This window comes from Falco rusticolus, chromosome 13 (assembly GCF_015220075.1).
Source record: "Falco rusticolus isolate bFalRus1 chromosome 13, bFalRus1.pri, whole genome shotgun sequence".
Classification (NCBI taxonomy): domain Eukaryota; kingdom Metazoa; phylum Chordata; class Aves; order Falconiformes; family Falconidae; genus Falco; species Falco rusticolus.
In genome coordinates, this window is record NC_051199.1 from 8,322,754 (window position 1) to 8,348,051 (window position 25,298).

A 25,298-nucleotide genomic window follows, 5' to 3' on the forward strand; every position below is an offset into this window, starting at 1 on the left:
TGCCTTCCCAAGCAAGGTCACGTCCACCTAGGGCAGGCTTCCCAGGACCATGTTCAGATGGCTTTTGAGTATCTCCAAGGACATGGAACTCCACAACCTCTCTGGGCAGCAATGACCTTCACAGTAAAAAAGTGTTCCCTGATGTTCAGAGGGAACCTCCTGCGTTTCGGTTTCTGCTCATTGCCTCTTGTCCAATCACTAGGCACCAATGCAAAGAGCCAGGCTCCCTCTTCTTTATACCCTGCCTTCAGACACATTATACATTTGTACACATTAATGAGATCCCTCAAGAACCTCTGTGAATGACAGATCTGCTGTTTCCCAAGTATCTAGATTACACCTTAATAGGTGCTCCTGTTTTCTTTATAGCTTGGATAAGCAAGATACTGGACTTCTGGACTTTAAAAACCTGAAGAATCCAAACTAGGCACTGTATCAGCTGGGGTTATCAGATTCTGCTTACTGACATCAGTAGAATTTTTGTTTATTTATATACTGTTCTTCCCTTCTCCCGTAGTTCTCAGGGAATATCTAGCCTTAAACGAAGGTTCTCATTCAGTCAACAAGGAAAGATCAATAACTATATGTAACAATACATGTGCTGCTGGTGTAATGTGCTTTATATATTGGTTATGCGGTTAACTGTAAAGTATTTTGAGTTTTCTGATACAGAGGATGATCTTGGAACATAAGCCACTCATTAGCCTCTCTGACTTGACAAGTACAATCAACTCAGATTACCTATTAGCAGTTTATTTGTGAATAAACAGCGCCATAGGTGAAGCAGCTCCCAAGATAGCTTGATGCAAAGGCAGCTGAATTGGAAAGGGCTTAGCACCTCAGGTGCACTGCCAAATAAATGAGGGTGCACTAACTACCTGGTCTGCCAGGAAGCAGAGCAGATGTGTTCGCAGAGCACAGAATTCAGGCTAGTCAAGGCTGCTGGGCATGAGCTGGTTTAAGTATAAATCCAGGCTGGGTATCTCTGTACAATGATCCACACATTCATCTTGTGTTTTGCACAGCTTATTAGCTCAGACTCAGTGCTACCTGTAGTAAATGAGGATCAGCTCCACTCAGTCCTTGAGGTGTTTTTCATTACCCTCTCTGGGTTTGCGTTGCTCTCCCAACCAATACTAAAAGCCACTGGAGTGGAGTATCTAAGATAGCAAAGCCCCTCCGATTATCCTCAAAAACGGAGAACTAGCTACTAAAAACATTCTCCTAGCTTTTCAAAGCTGGCAGGCTGGCCTCGTAACACTCACTGGAACTTTTTCTTCCATATTCTGTAGTGTGCTTCTCTGAAAGTATTTGTGCATTGTGCCTCACTGATACTGTTGTTGAAACATCCTTTGGCTTTAGTAATGGAATTTTCTTATCCAGAAACAGGCTTCTGCTTACGTGGGCAGTGATTCATGGGCAGCGTCATGAGGAACTGAATTGAAATCTCTGGAGTGCATCACAACTGGGCTTTGCCAGTCTTTGCTACTTGAGCCATTGTCAGACTGTGTGTCGAGCTGAAATTTCTATTATGCTATCTAGATTTAATAGCTGCTATTAATACAACTTAGGCTTCATTAAGCATGAATTCGAAGTGAACCAGGCTCTGAAACCCTGGTTCAATAAACTGCTGAAGGACAAACGGAACAGCTATTTTTATTCCTAGAAGTGTCAGCAAGATGAAGAAGAACATTTGTTTCCACTGTACATCCACCTCAGAACCAGGTGGGTTTTAGAATGACAATTCCTTCACAGATTAAAGATTTTTATTTTTTTTTCCTTTAAATAAAACTTATCTTGTTCCAGGTTTACACAAAAGGACAGTGAATACTGTAGTGAAATACACACTTATTCTCAAAATCCAACTTTTTTACAAGCCTGTATTATAAAACATGCTAGTTAAAAGAGAAGGTCCTTCTAACTTGCCTTGCACTTCCAGGTGCAACTGAATGGGCCTGCTTTAATCATCTGCCCATTGCCAAATATGCCATCCCCTCCTGCAATCATATTAAGATGCCTGTTGTCAGGCAGACATCCCAAAAAAGATTTGTGCTGCATACTGCACAACAGGCACACACCTGTAAGCAGCTGTGCTGCATCACTCTCCGGCCACGTGGATACACAGCCGTGACCCACTGAGCAGATCGTACATTGGGCTGTTCTTTCATAGACAGTACAGATTTCTCACGTATTTTCTAATGCATATTCTCATAGCAAAGGCTACAAATTGACACAGAATCACGTTACAGATGGAGAGGCAGCCCTGGATCATCAGGTCCTCAATAGTGATTAGTATTCTACAACAGAGAGGAAGTTTTGCTGTAACTGAAAGCAGCAGTGTGCGCTCACCTCAGGGATAACGTTCATAGAAGACCCAGTGAAAAGCGTGGGCCTTGGTTTTGGCTTCATGTATCTGCCCTTGCTCCAAAGCATGTCCAGACTGGGGTCAGGTTTATGCCTCTAAGAGTATGAGCACTACACTAACAAGCTGCCACTCTGGAATTTATCACGGAATAGCTAGTTACCTTGAAGTAATTTATATCTGAGCTCATGTGTGCGGTGGAATAAGCGGAACACTCCCCCTCAGTCTCACCATGGTTAGGCAAGGTTAGGCAGAGCATACAAAGGAAAAGGTATTAGTGTGAAAAAGTGGCAGTTTACAGAAAGAGAGACGTCCTAGTGTCAATGAGGCAGGATACTAAGGGAGTGGAGGGAGAGAGAGAAACTGGTTAAAAGAAGGATATGAAGGTAGGGTCTGTGAGGTAAGTGACATATGGTTTGGGTGCATAAGTATGGTAATTAGTGCTGTGCAGTGCCAGGCTCTGATTGATGTTGCCTGTTAGGGTTGGCAGGCACCAGACACTTAAAACATTCATTTTGTCCAACTCTAGTTTACAGTGGTTGTGATTGACTTTTAAGGATTTACATGAAGAGGGTATTCAAATGCCAGTTCTGCTTCCAGTTACTCAGTTTTCACAAATGTGAGAAAAACAGTGAGTGTTCTTTGAGTTACATCTAACTTTCTCTTTTTGCAACCCAGGGAAAGGTTTATGTTCTACTTTAATGGAATACTTAACTCAAAGCATTCCTACCTTTTTGTTTTTGTAGAGGAATTGCTGACCCTGAGTGACTCAAAGATCGGTATCTCCTGACATACTCTGTAGGTATATAGCTTCCAAACAGCTTCATTATTGCGTACCACATTCTAGCACCTCAGACTAATTTTGTCTTCCTTCTATGATACATTTGTTATCATCATGCCTGCTTGAATTCTTCATTTCTCATTAGACAAATGTCACCTGTCTCTCCAGTCATGCTCCTTGGCTACATAAATACTTTAAGAAGACATAGCCTATTTTGCTCATTGTACAGCAGTGAGGCAGGTGGCCCAGGAATATTTCAAGTCTCAATTGTCTGAATCTTGTAACGGTAGTATGTTACTTTTTCCAGAAGTCCCTCATTCTACTAAGTCTTCCATTCAGCTTGTCCTTTGTAAGGCCTCCAATGTTAACTCCACAGTTCCCTAAGCTTTCCAGATAAGTGATATGAAGCAGAATGTGATTATCTAGGGTGCCTAAGGTCCCAGTTACTCTGTGGAAAAGCTTGACAGAAGTCCCCTAATAGTGTATTTTATCCACATCAGGCTGTATCAATTACAGGTTTTACAAGAAACATGGAAATCATCCTTAACATTCAGCAAAGAGAAGTAATAAGCTGCAAATATTAAAAGTTCTATACAATGGAAAGGAATATAACTAGTTGGGAAAAATGTGCAGAAATGATGGTAGAAAAGAAAGTGACCCTTCTGGATAGACTGCTTCAGGAAAGCCCCCTTTCTCCTCCCCAAGGAGCTACTGCTACTTGAATATCTCCTTCCAGCTATTGAATTTCCAGACAAGGACTATTAACCATCTAATCCTTTTACCCTAGAAAACTTTTGTATCATGAAATGCACAGAATGTGAAATGGCTAGACATAGCACAGGGACGTCTTTCTGTGTAGTTTAAAACCAAAATATTCTTTAAAACATAGCTATTCGTCTTACTGGGTCTGGGCTCCACTCTACCCACTGAAACTATTTTAGAACAAGTTGCTGCCATTAACTATCATTCAGGTTCTTGTGTGCCAGCCCAAACAGTTTTGCTGCATGATGTAGTCCATGGAAGTAATCCTGGACTCAGCTCTCTGGCTGTTACATGGCACAACACGGCGCTGTGGTGAGCTACTTGAACTAGCCTGACCAAGTCAAGTTGCCTACACAGAACTTTGTCACAGGGTTAATTGCAGATGTCTGTTACATGTGCACAGATTTGCAAAATTCTGAGAACAGGCAGAGGGCACAAGAGTTATATCAGACACCTAAGTGGGATGACTACGAACAATTTTTGGGATATAGTAGAAGTTCTTAGCAATTTAAGAAAAACTGTAGCTCATTGCCATCTTAGCTATGGCCCAGGCAATTTTTTCTGTACAGAATAGTAGAGAGGATTTTTCAAGTATAGACACATAGGGGATTTTTGAAGGAACGAAGATTTTGAATGTATATGGCTCTTTTCTATCAAGCTTTGGTTAGCTCATGTGAAAATACTCAATTCTCAAATGTACCACAAAAGAAATGAGTAACTGTCCTAAAGAATATGGTCGTATTGAACAAACCTGCAGAAATTAATTCCTCTGGGAAATTTTTTACAGATTTTAAAACCAGCCACTGAGATTTGCTAGCAGAGATATAATTATTCATGATCTTCTGAAGGATGATTAAAATAAAAATCTACAAAAAAAAGAGCAATTGCTCTTTATTATATACAGTGGCTTTTTGGAACAAATTCAATAGAATCCTCTTGGTTTTATTTTTAATTGCTTCCATAGGATGCTGCCATAAGGGAAACTTTTGAGCAAAATTCCACTGAGATGTTTTCATCATGTTTGTGTAAGTCTGATCGTGCATCATTACTGAAAGCCTGTTATATTTCTAGCCCTAAGTCTAACATAAGGCACTTTTACTTTGACATTTCTTATGTTAAGCCTCAGATTCAGAAAAGACCACAAGCAGCTCATAGGCACATTATGTATGGTATTTCATAAGCTACTTGTGCTTGAAGTAAGAGAATATGTGACAAACATCCTGTGATTTATAAGTGAAAGAATGAAATCATGAGAGAAACAAATTTACAAGCAAAGAGTATCCTTATTAAATCAACAGTGCTCTCATCACTTCCATAGCTCACACTCATATTTATTATGCATTGCTTGGAACCACTTATTTTGAGAGGAAAAATGGCACCTTGCAGACACCTCCACTTTATTACTAAGTGCCAAGATAACTATTTTTCCTTCCTACTTACACCTGGTCTGAAAGTTAAATAATTATCTTTTTTTCCCCATTTTCACCTGATAACCAAACATTAAGATTGGTCAGTAGTTACCTGAAGAAACTGCAGCTAATCCAAACTGTTTAATTCACATGGGAGACACTCTCACAGTAAGCAGATCCCTAACACTTGGCACAGGTCTATAAAAGGACAGGACTTGCCTAAAAGGATTCCAAAATTCTGGATCTACACAAAATATCCAGGAATCCCAGCTGCCAGCTACATTATTTCCTTGTAAGTTCTGGTACAGAGTTTCTGCCATTTCTGCCAAGAAAGAAATGGAGGTATGAAGCTACATTTCATAGGTCAACAATACAGTTTGTTGATGAAGATCTAGACAAATCTGCAAATACTCATTCCCAAGGTACCCAATTCCTTCTGCTTTCTTTAGGGTTCTAAAGCCTTCATAAAATTGGTGATTAATATTCTGCAGTAGAAGTCCTTTCTTGGGGTTAAGCCGTATCATCCAAAGTGACAGAACAACCAGCAAGTTGCCACTCATCTTCAGAGTAAAATAATCAGAATGCTTAGTGCTAATAACATGCACATGGACATGTTAATATGCCTTAGCTGACAGATGATAATTTTTAACCCATGGTAATTGAATTGCCTGTTCAGACCCTAATGCTGATATAAATATGTGTTTCAGATTGTGAGGAGAAGGAGCAAACAAACGCACACCATGAACACCCCCAAACAGATGTTCTCATTGACAAACTGGCTTGATCAGGAATAGTCTTTCAATTCCAACGGCACAACTTAACATGATGATGTCATTAGCAGAGTAAAGAAACTTAAACAACATACACTGAAGCAAAATAAACAGGAGGTTAATATGGGTTTGAGCATGTTTACCTGAAGGACACCAGCAATGTGAGAACATCACTCTTTAGCTGCCAATACAAAATTGGTTCAAAAGGACAGAGAATCAGGACCAGTATATCCAAACCATACCTGAATGTGATCACTGCCCACACAGACCACTAAAACTGCATGTTACGTTTACATGGCCCTACCAATAAAAGACACAGAATAGCATATTTGACTCTCCCCTTCCCACCACCTCAAAAATAAAGCACTGTTGGTAATCCAGGAGGAAAAGCATAAGAAAAAAATGCCTTGCAAGTCTTGTCATTTTGTTTACTGCATGACTAAAATAAAATAAAATAAAATTAAAAAAACAGAAAAAAAGGAAGAATTACCGTATCACAGTATCACACTATAAAGTTTCAATAAAACAGTGCAGAGGAGGATATGAGCATCTTTATTCTGTATTTGAACTTGATTTTTCTAATCTCTAAGGCTCTACTAAAAGATTTTCTAATAGGAAAAGTTTTGTTCTCTTGGGTAGGAATTTTCAATTGCTATGATTTTTCTCTCACTACCCTCAAGGATAATTATCTTCTCTAGCTACTGATACAATGTCTGCTTTGAATCTTCCACTGCTTTGACCAAGGAGTTTAATTTAATAGAAAAAGATTAATCTTCCCTTCCAGGGAGTTCCAATAATGTTTTAATTTCATTTGTCTAGGAGCTGATTAAGTCCAGCACTTCTATAGAATATCTCTTTCCAGTAGCTGTCACAAAGATCAGCCTGTTGGAAATTATACCCTGACCTGTTTTTGTAGTGTGGGATAGAGGGCTGTGCAGACTGCAACTGATAGAAACCTGCAGGCAGGAGAAAATTGTGGCAAGCATAGTGTTGCTATGAGGTCATAAAACACGAATACCCTATGTGAAGCCGATGTTGTAGACCCTTTCTATTTTCCCTGGTCAATCCTGTGATGGCTGTAGCATGATGTTTCTTTTTGCTTTCACAGAGGAAAAGCTAGTGCCAGTGGTGATTCCATGGATGAGATTTCCAAAGACATGGGAAAGCTCAAAAACTAATTGAACAAATCATAAATGCAAAAACAACCATCAAGATCCACTAAGTAGAAAGATACTGTCTCCAGTTCAGGAATTCTTAGGTTTGCATATTTCTGCAGTCTGGAAGAGTATTCAGATGAAATCATACATTTGCATTGTTCTTATATTCTTACCTAGGCCTATGGAGTTGGCTAACGTCTGAGACAGAATACACACCTAACTGGACCATGCATTCACAGCACGTGACAAATCTTGATGATCATACGTGAACATTTATTTGAATACTCATTTCTCACTTGCTTTGACAATGGCATTAAGAATTTAGCTCAGGAAGGAGAGAAGTCTGCTGGAATCATCACCCCAACCATGGAGCTCAAAGAGAATCCACCCTTCCTTTGTTCCCCATCCCCTGCTTTGCCCACAAGTTTCTACTGCAGACTGAACCCTGTCTGGCAACCCAGAGCAGGTGCTGGATTTCTATGGATCAGGTTAATTTTAAACCAGTTGTTCACTACCATAGTTAAGCAAATTTGAATGATTTTAGAAATGAAATTATTTTGATTTTCTGAAGAGTCTCGGTATATAACATCCAATTAAACACCACAGTTGAACTCCTGAGCCAGGACACCCTGGGGATTTGGAACATCAAGGATGTTTGCATGACTGTTACGGAGTTTTCTTTTCTCCTTTTCACTATAACTGTATTTTCCTAATGCCTAAATTACATATATCTGTGCTTTATTCAAATAATCCAAACTTTTTTTCACCATAGGCTGGATTAGACCTGATCACAGACCTAATGAAAATGATTAAGTGGTGACTTTTAAAACCGCTTAGGGATGTAGATTAGCACCTAGTGAGACTTTCAATAGCATCTTGGAGGCTAATTCCAAAAAGGATCCATCTGTTAAAACAACTTTACAAATTTGGCCCATAAAAGTTGTCCATTGACTTTAATGAACCGAGACTGGTATCTTTAAAAGGATGAAGGAAGAAAATTCACTGTATAGCAAGACAGCTAATAAAATATTACAATTATAGCTACATATTAGTATCTGAACTGCTTGAAAATCCATGTTCCTTTTCTACTCATTAATTTATTCTGAGCTCCATTCTTTTTATTTTGCTTCAGTCTCCCTAACTGGTTTTGAAAACTTCCAGCCTAAAGCAGGCAGGCATTCTCTGCAGGGACTCCTTTTACAAGAAGCCTTGATCATCTCTTGATGACATGTAGTGTAATTAGCAAATCAGGTAAGGGTGGGCAAGGCAGCAGGGGCAAAACCCATTAAAAGCAACCAGTACTTGATTAATTTTCTTGGGAAAAGAAAATTTCACTTTAATATTGGGTTTTGTTTTTTTCTTTTCCACAAAGAGTCTGCTTTATCAGAAATCTGGTGCCCTGAACCATTAATTAATTAAACTTATGGCTTCAACCAGCTCTCAAAGTAACATGCTTAATTGCATCCTGGCTGAAGGAAAACTCCCTAGCAATTTTGTACCTCCTTGACTTTCAGCTATTTAACTGTCTTAAAATCAGGAAATTTGGAATCTGATTGTGTAATACCAGAATTGTTAGGATTATTGTTACTACCAATATTAATGCTTTATGCACTACAGGCTATTTATTTGATGTTATTTTAGAAATTAATTTAGGATTTAAGCTGTTTGTACTGAAAATCTTTTCCACTGCGCCCCTTTGTTCTAGTCTATAGGTACTAGCAGGACTGTTCTGTAGTGCTGTCACTGCAACTATTCTTGACAAAACCATTTTACCCCTGCAGTCTCTAAAGTGAATGCAGTCAAATGGTCATAATACCATCTCCTTTGCTTCATTTCTGTCCTGTAGAACAGCCTTTCAGGCGGCCAGTTTTAGAAAGCACATGGGAGTTTCTTTTGGCCCAAAGGATTCAAGGGTGTTACTGAACTCCTCCAGAGAACCCTCACTAGGAGAACGGCTCAATAGAGACAGCAGGAGCATCTAAGGCTTCAAACTACTTCACAAGGACTAGAAAAGTGGAAGATGGAGGAGAATATAAAGAGAAAATGCAGCTATTTTTATCTTCCTTTTAAGGTACTGCAGCAGTGGAAAAAGTCCAAATTCAAAGATTTGCCCATAGTTAGTTTCCTGGAATCTTTCTATTCCAATTTTCTCTGGTGCCAGAAAAAGAATAGGAACAGGTAGACCGGTACAACTGTAAATTCATAACTGGCAAGCGGAACTCAGTATTTAAAATGTATTTATTAGAAACAGAATTGCCAGTTATCCTTTTATCAATGCAAAAATGTAAAATCCTACTACCTAAAGCTGGTGCTGTACAATTGCAAGTGCGTAAGGACTTTGCTGCAAATATTCATCTCAGCTTTTAAATGAGCTCTCTTCTGGTCCTTTTGCAGCCTGCTTTTGTATTCAAAATAGGGTTTCCCTGAAGTCGAACAGATTGAAATGTCACTGGTATCAATGATCCTAAGTTTAAACTTGTACATGCATAAATTTGCCCTAGAAATCCTAGAAATGCATTCATCCAATCAAGTAAAAGTGCCATATATGTTCTCAAGAAAAAACAACAACAAAAAAAACCCTAAACCAAAAAAACCCCCAACCCAAACACCCACAACCAAAAAAACAACCAAAAACAACAGGAGAAGAAAACAGCTTCAGTGTAGAGATTGCTTATAAGCAGTCCAGGTAAAGGAGAAGGGCAGAACTCTAAACCCTTCAGACTAAAAGTGCTTAACAAAATCATGAAACAAGCAGAATTAGGGGAACTGAGGTTACTGAAAGGTATCTTTTATGCATAGTAGAAGAGGCTATGTATACTTTGAAGATTACTTTCACACATTACTCCCTAAAGCTTATTCACAATATGCTTATGTGTTTTCTTGTGTGGCTGCTTTGGATGACCAATGATCTCTCAGGAAGATTTTAACAAGGGTTGACACCAGTGGTTAATTAATTACTCCTGACATTTTGCACCATGCTGTCAGCTGTCATGCATGAAGACAAACCTACTTTTTTTTTTTTTTCCTACTAGACAATGACAAACCCCTGTACAATTAGTTCTACATAACTGTATTTAAAAGAGCTGTCAAAGCAAGCCAGCTCACTAGCAATTCCATCTCCAGGAGTCATGTTTTTATTCTTTGTATACAATGAAGAACAAAACCTCAACAATATAAAATAACACAAATTAAGTATAATCAGTATTTCTCATGCAACAAATTACTGCACGAACACAAAGTAGTTTAGCAAAAACATCCATTTGCAATGGATGGATGAATAAGATCCATCTTAAAAAAAACAGGAAATGCTGATATCGCCTATATCCAAGAGCAGAAAACTATAAACCTTGTGTAGAACAAGACCACACTCTGCAGCATGTGTGGACCAGATAAGAACAGAAATAGAAAAGCCTTCATCTACAGAGCAGCAGTTTAACTCACACTTCTGTCTGCTTGTGCACTGGGAAAGAGACGTGCTCCAGCCAGGGACACTGTTCTATTCCGAAGCTAATAGAATTGTTAGCTGTTAGTCTCATTAATCAGGCTCCTGAGTAAGCATGAGGGATGCCTGTTAACTTACATGTTCCTTTGAGCAGGGACCTGGCTCACATCCTTCTCTCTTGGAGCACAGAGCTATAGAAGATAGTCTCATGCATCTGACTAAGAGCACAGGCAGAGCTAGATCGTCTCATGTGTCCAACTACACAGACATGCCTCGTCAGAGTGCTGAAGAGATCCAGGTTATAGCCTTTAATGCCAGCGGTTTTGATCATTGTGATCTGAAGAAAGAGCATGGGAATTTACATAGACAGAAAGTCTGTAGCATCAACAGTGCAGCAGCTGTCAGGTGAAACATAAGGAGATAGGAAATGGGGCAAAGCTGAAATGATCATGGATCAAAGGGAATTTCAGGTGTTCTGTGTCCGACAGGGTAAGCTGCAGCCATTTTCAGCTGGCTTAACTGCTCCTGTGTCCTTGGAACAAGAAAGTTGATGCTCCTTACTGGAAGGGAACAGGGCTTCTGGAACAAGCTGCGTGCTGTCTGCTCTCTGAACATTTCATCCTCTTTTTTCACTGTGAGGGAACAGACATGGAGGGGGCTCCTCTATACTGCAATGCTGTTTTGTATATGTTCCATGCCAGAAAACTGAAGGAACAGCAGGCCAACAGAGATCTTTAAAGAAACAGAAAAGAAGAAGATGGAAGAAAGAGATTTGGCGGGCTAAGCCAGCAGAAACAAAACTACATTTCCTTTTTTCTCCCAGACTCGAGCTGCTAAAAGGCAAAGGCAATGTTTCACTGATTTCTTATTTCCCCAGAGATGGGGAGCTGAAATTGTCAAAGAAAAAAGCAAATAAAAATTATGTCTGCACATGACAACTATTGCTAAAAAAGAAATAATAAAAAAAAGAATGGGTTTTGTATATATTTGTTCATTTCTATTAGAACACAAGATGTTTGTTTGTTATAAAGTTACATTCTGCTCCATGTAACAGATGCATAAAGCTAGAATAACCCTGTTTGCATCAGACCAAAACCAATAATAATGTCCTATAAAATTAATTTCAAGCTTCTTAGGAAAACAAGTCACTTTTTAATAAGTATGTCACGGCATTAGTAATTTGTTATCATTTTAATAAAAAATTAGTTTTGAAAATCATGTGTATATTTGAAGAAAGAGAATGGGCTCATTTTTTGAATGTCATTTGCAAGAATAACTTCATGCAGCTCTTTATAGGATATGCTTTTCAGTTACTATGCATATTTTTTACCTTTTACTGCTATAACAACATAGTATTACTTTTAACTACAGCAGCAACTGATATTTTCCAGTCAATTTGCTCTGACTTACTACATGTAGATTTGATTTGCTTTTCCTCTGAAGGAAAAAAAATAATTAAAAGCAGCTTGGAATATACTAGAGTAATAGTGTGAACAAAATAGTAACAGAAAAGAAGTATTTTGGTGAAGCTGTAACGTGCCTTATTTATGGAAATGAAAACCTTATCTGCCCAAACAAATAGCATTTCTCCTGCCAACAAGCCATAAAAATAGCAAACAAACCCAAAAGATAATGAAACATGGTAGAGAGTGCCTTCCGCATGCTGAAGTGAAAAGAAACTTGGACATTTTAAAGACATATTTGCATTGTATGTATTATTGTTACGCGTTACAACTAACCAAGTGGCATCTCAATATTTTCACTAGCACCAGAACCCTATTAAAGACAGTCCCTGCCATAAAGACTAAATACAAAACCTAGGTTTAAAAAAATGTTGTGATTAACCCTGTTTTATAGGACTAAAGTGCAAAAGGCTTGTAGGGCCAAACTTTGAGGAGTTCTGCACTCACAAAGCAGCTCTAAATTCAGGGGTCCTAAATTTTTGGTCGGAAGCATGCCTACACAGCAAACTGAAGGAGGATTATCACATGCCTGCTTATGCTGTACTTGTCTGTATGCACGACATTAACGATGAAGATGTAGCAACAGAAAATTAGAATGTATTGGCAATCACAGACCGTATAGTACAGGGCTTTCAACATAATTGCTAACATACATTAGAATAATTCATGTCCTTACGTCTACAGAGATATTGCTACCCATTCTGGCTAAGTTTCATTATCCAATCATACCTTCATTTCAATTTGTAGTCCTATTTTCTGCAAGCTCCTGGTTTTTAGAAGCCCATGGAAACATCACGTGTACCTTCCTTTCTCAGTTGCAAAACCAGATACATCAAAATGAAACTGTTAAACCATAGAGGAACAGTTCATCTCTACTTCTGCAGTAGAATACTTAGAATTATTGCATATATAATACGACTCAGTAAAGTTTAAGGAGTTCCTGAAAAAGTAATCTTGCTTTGTTATCTCAAATTGATAGGCTAGAGAAATGTGTAAGCGATTTAATAACTGCACATGGCTTCACTAACATTTTTATGGACAGCTCAACGAGAAAAGAAGACAAAACTTACTTCTAAGATCCATTTTAATCTGCTACTTCTGGCTTTAAGGCATGCAGGCAAAGAGCGTACATGTAAGCTTAATAAGAGATGGACAGAGGATAGTTGGCACCATTTTCTTCACTGCCAAAGAGAAAACAGACTGAAACATTACCTCCACGACTATAATTGAATTTTGGATTCTGGATGAGAAATTGTTGAGTCCACTTCCGTGTTACCAAAATTGCTGCTGCTAACCCCAACGACTATACATAGACATATCTCAGAAGTTCTCCCCTCATTATTTTTCCTATCCCTTCTTGCAGAACAAATTCTTGCTGAAAGACCTCGGTAATTCAGATTATTAAACTTTGTGTAGCATGTGTGGCTTCTCACAACCCAAACCAATAACAGAACATCACGGTGCAGACACAAAATTGTTTATCTAAGTAACACAATAAAATATTGATTACTCATGAATAAGCCGGCACTGAAGGACAAACACTGTATTACACCAGTACTGAAATTAACTTTGAGGGGTTTGAGCCGGAGCATCTGTTGTATGTTCTATTTTAACTGGTGCTACATAAAATCCGGCAGTTTTGATTCCCAAGGGCATGAGCAAGTATTTTCTTTGGTTTAGATTCAGGCAGTTTCTCATACAATGCAGCATTTGCTGCAAGTTCTTTTAACAACAAAAAGCTGACATAAGGTTATATTGCAAAGATATCTGCAGGTGTCCTCTCTAATTCACAATTCATAATACTTGTCACAGTTAATGAGATTGGTACCTGTATTGGTTTTGTTTCAATAAGAGTCCACCCTTCTGATAGCTGCAGAAAAATGGTAAAAAAAAAGTCTCCTTCATATCTTTGAGGGTTGTGTTCTATTTCAAAGTGAAATTAAGACCAGAGATTGTAGATGGCAACCAAGTCAAACTTTCAGGGCTTTTTTAGGAAATTTTTGACTACGTGTCAAGATGAAACTCCATGAAACCATTTTCATTTTACAGACTGAAAATTTGGGGCACATAAGTTGACAACAGGACATCAGAGAGGGGATAAGAATACAGACTTCCCTTCTCCTAAACAAGAGGAATATAGGATTGTAGCTAGCACACCCCGTACATCTCCTTACATGTATATATATCCCCACAGGAGTAAGCAGAAAAGACATGTATATGTATGAGACATGCACAAAGATCTGAATACAGCATCAGGGGTGGAAAAGAACTTCTGACCTATATTTATCCCGTTATCTAGTTATCCATCTATTCAATTACAGCACCACAGCATTCACATGTCTTCACCTTAGAATTCCTGAGACAAAGAATGTTCTGAATGCGAGTTGTTTTCCAAGTCATTCACAGAGACACCTCTGAAAGCAGCTTATGATCAGTCCTTTTCATGCAAACAGCATATTTCCTATGTTCATTCAGGCAAGAAAAATACATAGCACTCCTCAAAGTAGCCACTGCAGACCATTTCTGGCTTCAGATCTTCCAGCTAATTTAGAGACTAAAGTAAAAAAGCTCCCATTGAGGGCTGTATGTATAGACCTGTGACTCTTTTGGAGTCACCATGTAGACAGACCAACAAATGAATTGTATTCCTTCAACTGCATAGCTTTTATTCATTTCTGTCTGAATCAAAATTCTGACAGTAATAGTCTAAACAGAGAAGCAGGCTTAACAATTCGTTGGTGGACTGTAGAATAATATAAGCAAGTAACTAAAGTGAAGTATAGTTTCCTCCTTTTCTCTTTTCCAGCACAGTTTGCAGAAGAACATGTTCTAACAGTAATTGCTTGTACAAAACACAAGAAATTTTTGAAATAATTTGCGCTTCATGACACTTGCCTTATGAAGTGAGACACATGTAATATTCTGGGTGCTATTTTTTAATTAAAACCAAAGAGCAATCTTGATAGATTTTTTATTTTGATAATGTATACGTCACCCCCTGCAACAAAGTGCTATGAACTAATTAGGTCTTGGGCAACAAGCAACTGCAAACCATGAATATGATATGCACTTCTTCACTGCAAAACATGAATAGGATGTGATTGATGGAAAGACATTGTAAGACAAATTATATCTAATCTCACTAGAACTAACTAAGTCTTTTATTTAATTCCCTTTTGTTTTCTTCCTTGTCTTTGAAGTTAAGCTGATGAAAGTCTGCTATGTCAAGCAAATATTATTTAGGGGATCCTAAACTACCTGTACTATGCACAGAATGAAAACTCCGTGAGGAATGCTCTGCTTAGCTTATTAGACATTACCTTTATGATTGTCTTGTATGAAAAGGACAAGAAAATCTGTTCTGATTCATTAGAATAAATCACTCTACAGAAGTAAAAGACCCAATTACTTCAACCTATGTTTCTACATCTAGCATGGCTTTGAAGTACAGAATTTTCCCAACAGCATGGATAGGAACACAACCGTAAGCACATCAGCAAAAAAATTTTGCCATAATAAAAGGTGGAACACTTTTAACAACTTTGCTGGTTTTAAAACTGCTATATAACATTTAGTTTAAGTGTCAACTTCTTTCTTTCATTTCAACTTCCATACCCCATTCAGGCTGTGAATTGGAACGCACATGGATATGAAGCAAAAATAAGTCAATGGCATTTCTCTTCTACATGGAGCTACTCCAGTACTTTGAACGTGTATGCATTTTACTGAATCAGGACAACAACGAAGTCTGCATAAAGGCATAGAAAACAAATGTAATGGGAAGAGAATTTATGAGTAAAATAATCATAAGGTAGATTTGCATTAGGAACTGTGTACATAGCGAGCTAAGTCTCAGGTTTTTTCTAAGCTTTCCATTCCAGAACTTCCCCTCAGCTGAGAGGTATTCTGTTCAGAAACTGCACACAAAACAGCAATAGGCACAGAGGCAGGATTGCGTAATTGTGTATTGGTTTCAAGTCAATACCTTATCCTTGAAGCCAAAGTCAACGTACCTATGCTGCTTTGCATGGGCTGAAACCTTTCTCTCCTTGACTTGCAATCTAGAATAGCCCTCCAAAGAATGATACCTCGTGTGATGTCAAAGTAGCTAAGTTGGGAATATGCCTTGTTTGATCGCATGGCCAAGAAATACCCAAGAGATATGCTGATGAGCCAAGAGTACAGTCTGCTGGAATTTGATAATGAAAACGGAGCTGTCAGACACTGATAAACAGACAGTGAAATGAAAGGCAGAATCAGTCATTTTACAGAAACTCTTTCATACTCAGGGAAAGGGATCATCAATAGCTTTGATCCTTTTCTTTTAAGATTTACTTTAATAATTGGTGTATTTAGGACCTATGCTTCTGCCTGCATTTTTATTTCCAGCAGTAACAGGCAGCAACTTCTTGAATGTGCACCACTGTGCAAGGACAAAGAGACAGACACAGCTCTTGCAACTTGGAAAAAGTATGTCCTTTTTTGATTCTTCTACAATTCATAATTGATAACTGTGTCTTACAGCACTGGAGGACTTTACACAAACAGAATTGAGGTCAAGTTTCAGTTCTGTATCTTTCAAATGCTCTATTTGGGAATCATATATTCCAGTGCTCATCTACTACTGTTCAGAATTTAAGCTAGTTGCTGTTATTTAGCAAGCTAGTAAGAATTATGCTTCAACTGTACATCAGTTGTGCTATAAGTAAGCCAGCCAGCCAATCAGTGATGCTGATGCTGTTGATATAAGAGGGTGGGAACAGAACCAGCAGCTAAGATTCGTACATTTCACTACCACTAACTTTCTCTAGGATGCAAAGACTGACAGTTCATCCTGCTGGATTGTGGTGTCATTTGTTTGTATTTTGTCATCCGCATGGTAATGAGCCATGTATCATTTTTAATACATGTATGCACAGTAGCTTGCACAGTGAAAACCCAAGTCACCTAGGAGGTTTCAACACATCCTACTGTAACAGGAAATGGCCTAAGACATCACCCCCTACTATAAGTCAAATCAGTGAATTTCTCACTTACTTTTAACAGACAAATTTCCCACAAGTGCTTAACAATAAATGTATTTTAAAGGACTAAACAGTCTGACACAAACATAAATTCCAATAGCTACCTTCTTTGCAATAGGGAGACCTTTGTGTATGTAATCATTCATTAAACTCCTCTTTTGATTCTCAGTTCAGTTCAGTGTTCGTGCTCTCAAGTCACAGATTCCAGCCATAGAAGCAGACAGAAGTAAGGAATTTATCCTGATTGAAATCTCTCACAGGCAGTATACAAAGCTGGTAAAAAATAAGACATGCTTCAGAAGTTATTCTCACCTTAGCTACAAGGAATATACACCAGGAATATATTTCTGTTGTAACAGGACTTCTGGACTCTTCATAGCAATTTGGCAAATTACAAACCCATGAATGTTCCTAACTTAGTCATAGCAAATTTTTATTTTGTATGTATGTCGTATATCATCACAGGTTTCCTATATATCTAGGTGAAACATAAGTTGCTTTCACCCCTGCGAGTAAAAAGAGGGATTTATGACAGAGGAATGTTTGAACGCTTCTTCTTATCAGCAACTTCTTTAAAGGCTGCAAAGCCAGATAGTCTAACAGAGTCTTCTACCACACTGATGACTTTTCATCAGTTTCTTTGGGCAGACATCATACAGACAGTGCTCCACTATCACCAGTGTTAGACTTGCAAATCACCTTTCCTTCTAAGCTCCTGCTTCTTTAGGACTTTTTCACCAAATTTATTCTTCAACAAGTAGAAGCTCTATTGCCTTTAGAGCTTTGCCCAGTTTTGATGGCATTCTTCAGGACCAGGTCATGACCCAGACCCTTTCACAACATTACTCATGTAGGCCTAAAAAACCAGATGCATGGCCCCGGGACAGAAACATTTCCCAAGCTTTACTGTGTTTCAGAGTAGCCAGGACACCAACAACACGTCAAGGATGTGTTTACCTTCACCAGAGAGCAGTTTTCTAGGAATTAAGGTATCCCACCTGCAAGCTCCATGCCCACATGCTCCTCCCCTCACTGGAGTAGATGGCACCCTGATTATGTTCTACAAGCATTTTTCTATGATACCTCACAAACCTTCTAATTTGTCTTGGAATATGCATACCAACTATTTTTTTTTCATGTTACATTTTTAATCTTCCTGTTATTTATATAGCTCCTATAACAGACTTTGATTTGAAACAGTAAATTTTTTTCTTAGTTTTATGAATTATCACACCTTGCTTTATCTCAAAACACGCTGTGTAGAATAAGAATTATCTACAGATTTTTGGGTGCTTCCAGCATTGAACAGCAGCTAAGAGAAGACATAAAATGTTGGGTTACTTTACTGCATCTAACTGTCACCATTCAGTACATGATTTTTTTTTCACCTTGCTCTCTAGCCTGTCCTGCTGACAGAAGCCAACAAAAGGTGACAACAATTCTTACAACTAGAACTGTAACTTTTTATGTCTTTTTATGTCTAACTTCCCCTGAATTTGCTGCCCTGGGGATTTTAGAACTGTACATGGCCCTCTGAATACCAGAGTAGAAAATAAAACCTGCATGTAAATTCAGTTATAAAAAGCTTATCTGATTTTTATGCTGAAAGGTTATTTTTTGACCATCATGCTAGAAGAAAGCATTTGGAACAGTTTTTGTCCAGGTACTTGAATTATTTTAAAAAAAAAAACAACAGAAGAACAGAGGGAAAAAAAGAAGAGAACAAAGGAAAAAAATCATTGCTTCTGTAAGTGAACAACTAGAACTTGGGTCTCGTACTTTCTGAAATCAAAGCAGTTGTGTTTTACTTATACATCAGAAAAAAATGGTTGGAAAGTTTAGCATAAATGTGATGGTGTACATGGAATAACTGGAGCAACATTGCAGACACATTTTCCTTTAAAAGTTTCATTAAAATCTGGACTCAAGCTAAAGAAGATGGAGGAAGCAGTGGAGACTCACATATAATGTGTCTGCTTGGCTGTAACACAGGATAATCTTGTGTTTGCCTAATTAAAAAAAAATGTGCACAGATTTTGGGTAATTTGGGCACAGATGGTAACTTATATGTGTATGGTAACTGGAGCATGTTTTTTATCTTTTGCATAGTTATGTTAACTGCAGCTACAAATTACCCACAAATGCACAGGCATATTTGCATTTTTAATCATTTGCGCACAATATTGAAAACCTGGATCCATAAATGCCTATCCTTTTTAAGATTATTCAAAAGAGGATTTTCCTTCACCTTGTTAAAATTTCAGAACACTGAGTTGCATCTTAGAGAGTGAAAACATCAAAAGAATAAGTAATGACACATCACTTCAGAAGAATATTGACCAGAGAGAATTCTATTTAATATCTGTTTCAATTTGGGTTTTAATTTCATTTTCATTTTGAACTTTAAAAATTCAATATGGACAGTATTTGAGTTTGCTGCGATAAAAAAAGGTAAAGAGGGAAAAAGACTAAAAAATATTCTCCAGTGTTTAATTTCTTAATTTCTCTAATTTCTCAATATGAAATACATGAGGTAGATGGGGAAAAAAGAAAGATAACATACTACAATCACTGGAAAAGTACTTGATTCTTACAGGCTAACTGGGTTACTGTACTCCTGAGAGATCAGACCTTTACTGGATACTTAAGTAGGACATTTGAAATCAACAAATTTGAAAATTTGAGATTGTATGTTTATTCTAGAAAATCCTGTTTTCTTCTGATATCAAGTCCCGTATGATATCTGATGCAGAAAAAGAAAATCCCCAAATCCTCTATGCTATAAATTACATAATAATAGACCAGAGCTTATTACAATCACAGGGAAACTTCGGATATATAATGGATAAATATTGCAACAGTAATTCATAATTAATTAGATCCCAAACAAGACTATTACTTTTCCACATTATGAGCAACACACATTTGTAGAAATTCTAATAATTTGATAATATGGGAAACCTGTTTGAATTAAATTGCATTTGTAAACAAGGAAAGAATTAAAAGATTACTTTAGAAGGAAAAGATTTTTAGATGTGTTATTATTTGACAGTATGTCAAGTAATAGACAATTACTGGCAAAAGCGAATTAGAGATCATCATAGAATCATTTAAGTTGGAAAAGACCTTTGAGATCATCAAGTCCAACCATTAACCCAGGACTGCCAAGTACATCACTAAACCATGTCATACAAGAAAAGAATATAAATCCTCTGTTCCAAATTTTCAGGAATTTTATGGGTCATCAACAAAGAGACATCATTAATGTCCATATCCTCAAGAACATTTACAGATAAGTGATGAGTTTGAGCTTTGTTACTCTTCAGTAATATGTATCCAGGAAATAGAATAATCTATCACATCACAAAGAGAAAAAAAAATGAAAATTTAATACTTTGCCTCTGGCATCAAGCCAGTAAAAATGTGTTTAGGGAAGAAAAAAAAAAAAAGGCTTCTGATAAACACTGAGATAGATAAATAAAAATAATAAAAGCTCTAGTCTGGTTGCTTAACTCTCTGCTTGAGGTACTCTTTCTCTTCTGAAGCCGGAACGTAGGCTTGAATCTGATTCTTAGGCTGATATCACCTACTCTGACAGCACACTGGGAGTGAATTCACACAGCCTCCTTTTTGGAAAAATGGCTAGTAAATCGGGAGTGTTAGCATAATAATCTGTGTGCCAAAAAGAGCCCAAACTGCCTGAGAGATCATTTTCCCCAAAACTGTAACACTAAGAAAGACAATCATCAGCCACATTAAACTGTAACAGAGACACTTTTGAAAAAAATTAGAAGTCAGCTTGAAAGGACTGTAAAAGAAGCAAGAAAAATATTTAACAGAGATGGGAGAGAAAAGGAAAGACAGCAGCATCAAAACAGCCTGAAAACAACCAGCAGTTGCTCCACTGGTATTTCCACTTCTGTAAATTGCTTAGATTAGTTATAGAAGGGTGTTGAGAAATCTGTGTTTATTAACATTCTGTAAGCATCTAGCCTTATGGTTTATTATGCTGTATTGCTGATACTGATCCTGAATGTATGCTGTATTGATTGCTTTTTAATTATTGTCATTAATAAATCAATTAACTACTTTGATCCTGATTTGATTAAAACTATGTGAATTAAGAAGTTTTCCTCTATGGTCTGCTCTGGTAAATTGTAGTGCAGCTTCCAATCTGATTACTTTTCTTCCCACTCTGCATGGCTCCTCAAAACAGTACGTCTGCAGAGAAGCATTGGTAAAACACACCAGCTTTCCAGCTCTACTCCTGTGTAAGACTTGTAAGGAAAACATTATACCCAGCTTTACGTGAGGAGCTGATTGCGCTTTGCTGGGACATACGGCTGACACCGCGAAGATCACTGTAACGAGCGTGTATAAGACTTGATAAGCTAGGGTTGCAAGTCCTTGGTGGAAACGGTTTTGCATCTTTCTAAAAATACTGTAACAAACCAGCTTAATTTTCAGGAAGTGGAACAAATAACTCTTCACATGTAATTTGATTTATTGACCCAGGGCAATTTGTTGATTCTTCAGCATTGTGCAGATTTGTATGTTGTTTAGAATGTGCTTTCTATAAACCCAAATGATCAGATTCCTCTCAATTTGTGTTCACTAAGCAGTGGACTAAGGACTGTAACATAAAAAGAAAATAAAAATAAATCTTTCCCTGCTCATTTAACTCTTTATAAAACAAGCTTTTTGAACCATTGTAAAATCACATTATCTCAGTGATATTCTGTAGTGTACTAGAAAAAAAAAACCCAGCTTTTTTTCCCCTCTTCATTATTACTAGTGTCACCATATTAATTTGTTCTTTCCATCCACTCTGATAAAGGCTGATTATTTGCCTTCAATAAATCATTGCCCATTGACACGGCTGGCAACTTCATGCTGATTGCTACCTGTGATCCAGCAGTTCATGATTACAAAACTATTTTCTTCTAAACTCTTTCTCTCTGAAATGTACTCATGAAATTATACCGCAAGTCAAAAATGAAACAAAAGGCTAAAAGGCCTCTGATATTATTTTCTCTAATAAATAAATAAATTATATTTTCTATTGCCAAGTTAAGATAGATCTGAGTTAGAGAGGACTGAAACCACAACTAGATTTGTTATCCTGAGTTTAATATAAACCACATCCCCATAAGATTTAACATAAGGGGTTTTGCATAGTAATGAGATTTGCTTACAGATAACAGCAGTTTTTTAGAAAAGCAGTTATCCTGCTTTCAAAGAATAATAAAAGCTTGCTTCATACAGAAATATAATTTGGGTGTTTGTTCAATGTGTCTGCATATTTTCTAAAGAAACAGAGATCATTTCTCTTCCTACAACAGCAGCATTATCATTTCACTGAAATCTGGAGATCTTCATTGAGTCATGTTTTTGACCTTGTTATAAATGCCTCTGCTGAGCATTTGAATGAGCTGAATTGTTTGTAAGAAAACAATGATTAAATTTTACTGTGCTAAGGGGCAGATACATACTTTAGAATATAAATACTTAAAAGAAAGAGAGGAAGAAAGAACTAGAAAAGCTATAATGATAGAAAAACTAATCAAGGACTGTAACAAGTTACTCTGCTAGATGAATAAAAAGTCACTCACTGGTGCAAAATTGTTGAATAAAGACTGCACAGTTATCTTTGTCGTATCACAGAGTTTACATTTCAAGTACTAGCTACATTTAAGAACTCCCACGGTACAGAAAACATTTACATTTAGGTAAAACTGCAGGCTGATTTGTCAGTTGGAATAAGTTAGTATGGCCTGACTGACAAAATTAGACACAATCTAATTTGCTGAAAGGTTTAGTGCAAGTCATGGGAAAAATATGAATTGTGCTGTTTTACAGAAGCATAAGACCAGCACAAGCAAAGAATAACTGCTTCAGTACTGTAACTCCCATCTAGGAACCTACATCCTCCATCAGACATGTCATATGTATTACTTTGGTCGGATACTGATGGCTGAAGTCATCAGGTGTGGAGAGAGGAAGAAATGGCTATACGGAGCACAGCAGGAACAAATGGGAGTGCTGGAAGATAGGTGCCTCAGTATTATATTTTATCTGCTTGTTCTACATACATGCGTTAAGGATACAAGTGCTGAGATCTATCCAGATGGCAGTAGAGATACTGCTTGCACCAGGAAACTTATGTTTGCCTTCTTCTAACACTCTTTTCAACAGCCTGACATGAATTCCTTAAAAGACCTTTGACTCTGGTTGCCACACAGGTATGCAACAGAAGTCGCAGGAGGCAATTTGCCCAAGTATAAGGTTCAGCCAAACTCAACCTTACAGACATTGCAGCATAGTATCCACTGGTTCACTCGTGTCTCTCTCAGTCTACAAGTTGTACTGAAATCCCTTCAGAGCCTGGAAAGGGCATTCAACTTACACAGGTTGTAAAAATCTAACACTCTAGAGGAATGCTCTTAAGTATGTTTGGAGCTTTGCCAGTGGCACAACACAACCTTGTGCAGACGTTTTCAAGAGCTAGAAATATTTTCAAAACTGAAATCTGGAGTTCATGCTTCACCTGATAATAACAAAATAGTGCAAAAAATGCCTTAAACATACATTTTGGGTTCTTTTTACAGTGAAGAGAAAATAAAATAGTTTAATTTGTCACAGTTGTTAGTTAAGCACTTAATCACATGGGCGAGAGTAATATCAGTAAAATGGGATACAATGGAATGTTAGCTCAGATGATATGAAGTATCAATTATCAAAACAAAAATACAGAGATAATGGGAATAAATCTCTGAACTAGATGACAAAGTGAAAACAAAAAGCTTTCCCTGCTCCTCAACCAAAAAAATTGCAGTGGACCTGTGAAGTCAAGGATGAAGCTATACAAACAGAAGCAACAAGAAGGGAGTATTTTAATCTGAATGAGTTGAGTGAAATGAAATCTAGGAGGCAGAGTGGAGATTTTGAAATAATTCCCTAAGTAACAGCTATTAGCTTTTCTCAGGTGCACAGCACATGCATGTATCTCCAGGGCTGTGCACGGACCTTTATTTCATGTGCCAGTTGACAGAGTCGTGCTACTTAAAATTGAATCACATACCAGCATATCTAGATGGTAGAAGAATGGCAGTAAGGAAACAGGGCAGGGAGAAACGGAGAAGATTCAAATCCTCCGGCATCACTTTGTTAAACAGCATATATCCTTCTGCCTTTTTTTTATTTAAAGGGGAAACATGAGGCATCTTCTCAGGAATTCAGTCTAAGGCATTGTGAAAGGGGACTACACTTTGTAGCACAGAAGGTTAATATGAACCTGTCTAAAAATGAAATGTGGCAGGTGTAATCAGTCAGCATCCAGACACGGCTATGCAGTAACTCGGATAGGATTTTCTCCAGCAGCCCACACGCACCCAGCACACTGCACATGATGAATACAAAAATCAGTGTAGCTGAAGATGAAATGCTTGTCCCATCTTATGCCACCATGTGGCTGAGCACAGCTGCGTGCAACATTATGCAGTTGAATGTGTATTAGACTGCCAATGCTCTTAACTGAATTACTGAATTCAGCGACACACTGAAGTGCCATTCCCTGATCTATAATAGTCTCTCTTTCTTATAGTCTAAGATGGCTTTGACTTCGTGGTTGCAAAATGCAAGTCTATTCTTTAGGAATGTGAAATGTTCACAGAGGAGAGAAAGAACAAATCCTCTTCTGCCTGTGCTTAGGAATTGTGGGCATGAATGCACATAGAATGATATGATCACACTTCTGTTTTCAAACAGGACTGCCTATATCTGCAATTCCGTCACTGAGTACACCATTACACCTGCAATGATTTCAGCCTGTGGGTGGACTGGAGATGAAAGACCTTGCACCCACAATGTGAAGGACCAGCTTAACCCTTCTGACTGACAAGTTTGTCAGATTTCTTAGAAACAATTGGCAGAAATGGGTTTTGCCTTAATATTTTTCCTGTGTGCCCAACTATAATGGAAATTATGATTTTGCCTGAAGTGACACGTGGATTTCCTTTGTAGTATATTATATCCCCAGTCCAAACAGGGACTGGCTGGAGATCACAGTTCCCTAATGACAGATCCCTGGGGCAACTAGGACGAGACCAAGAGATGACATTTGCATGTG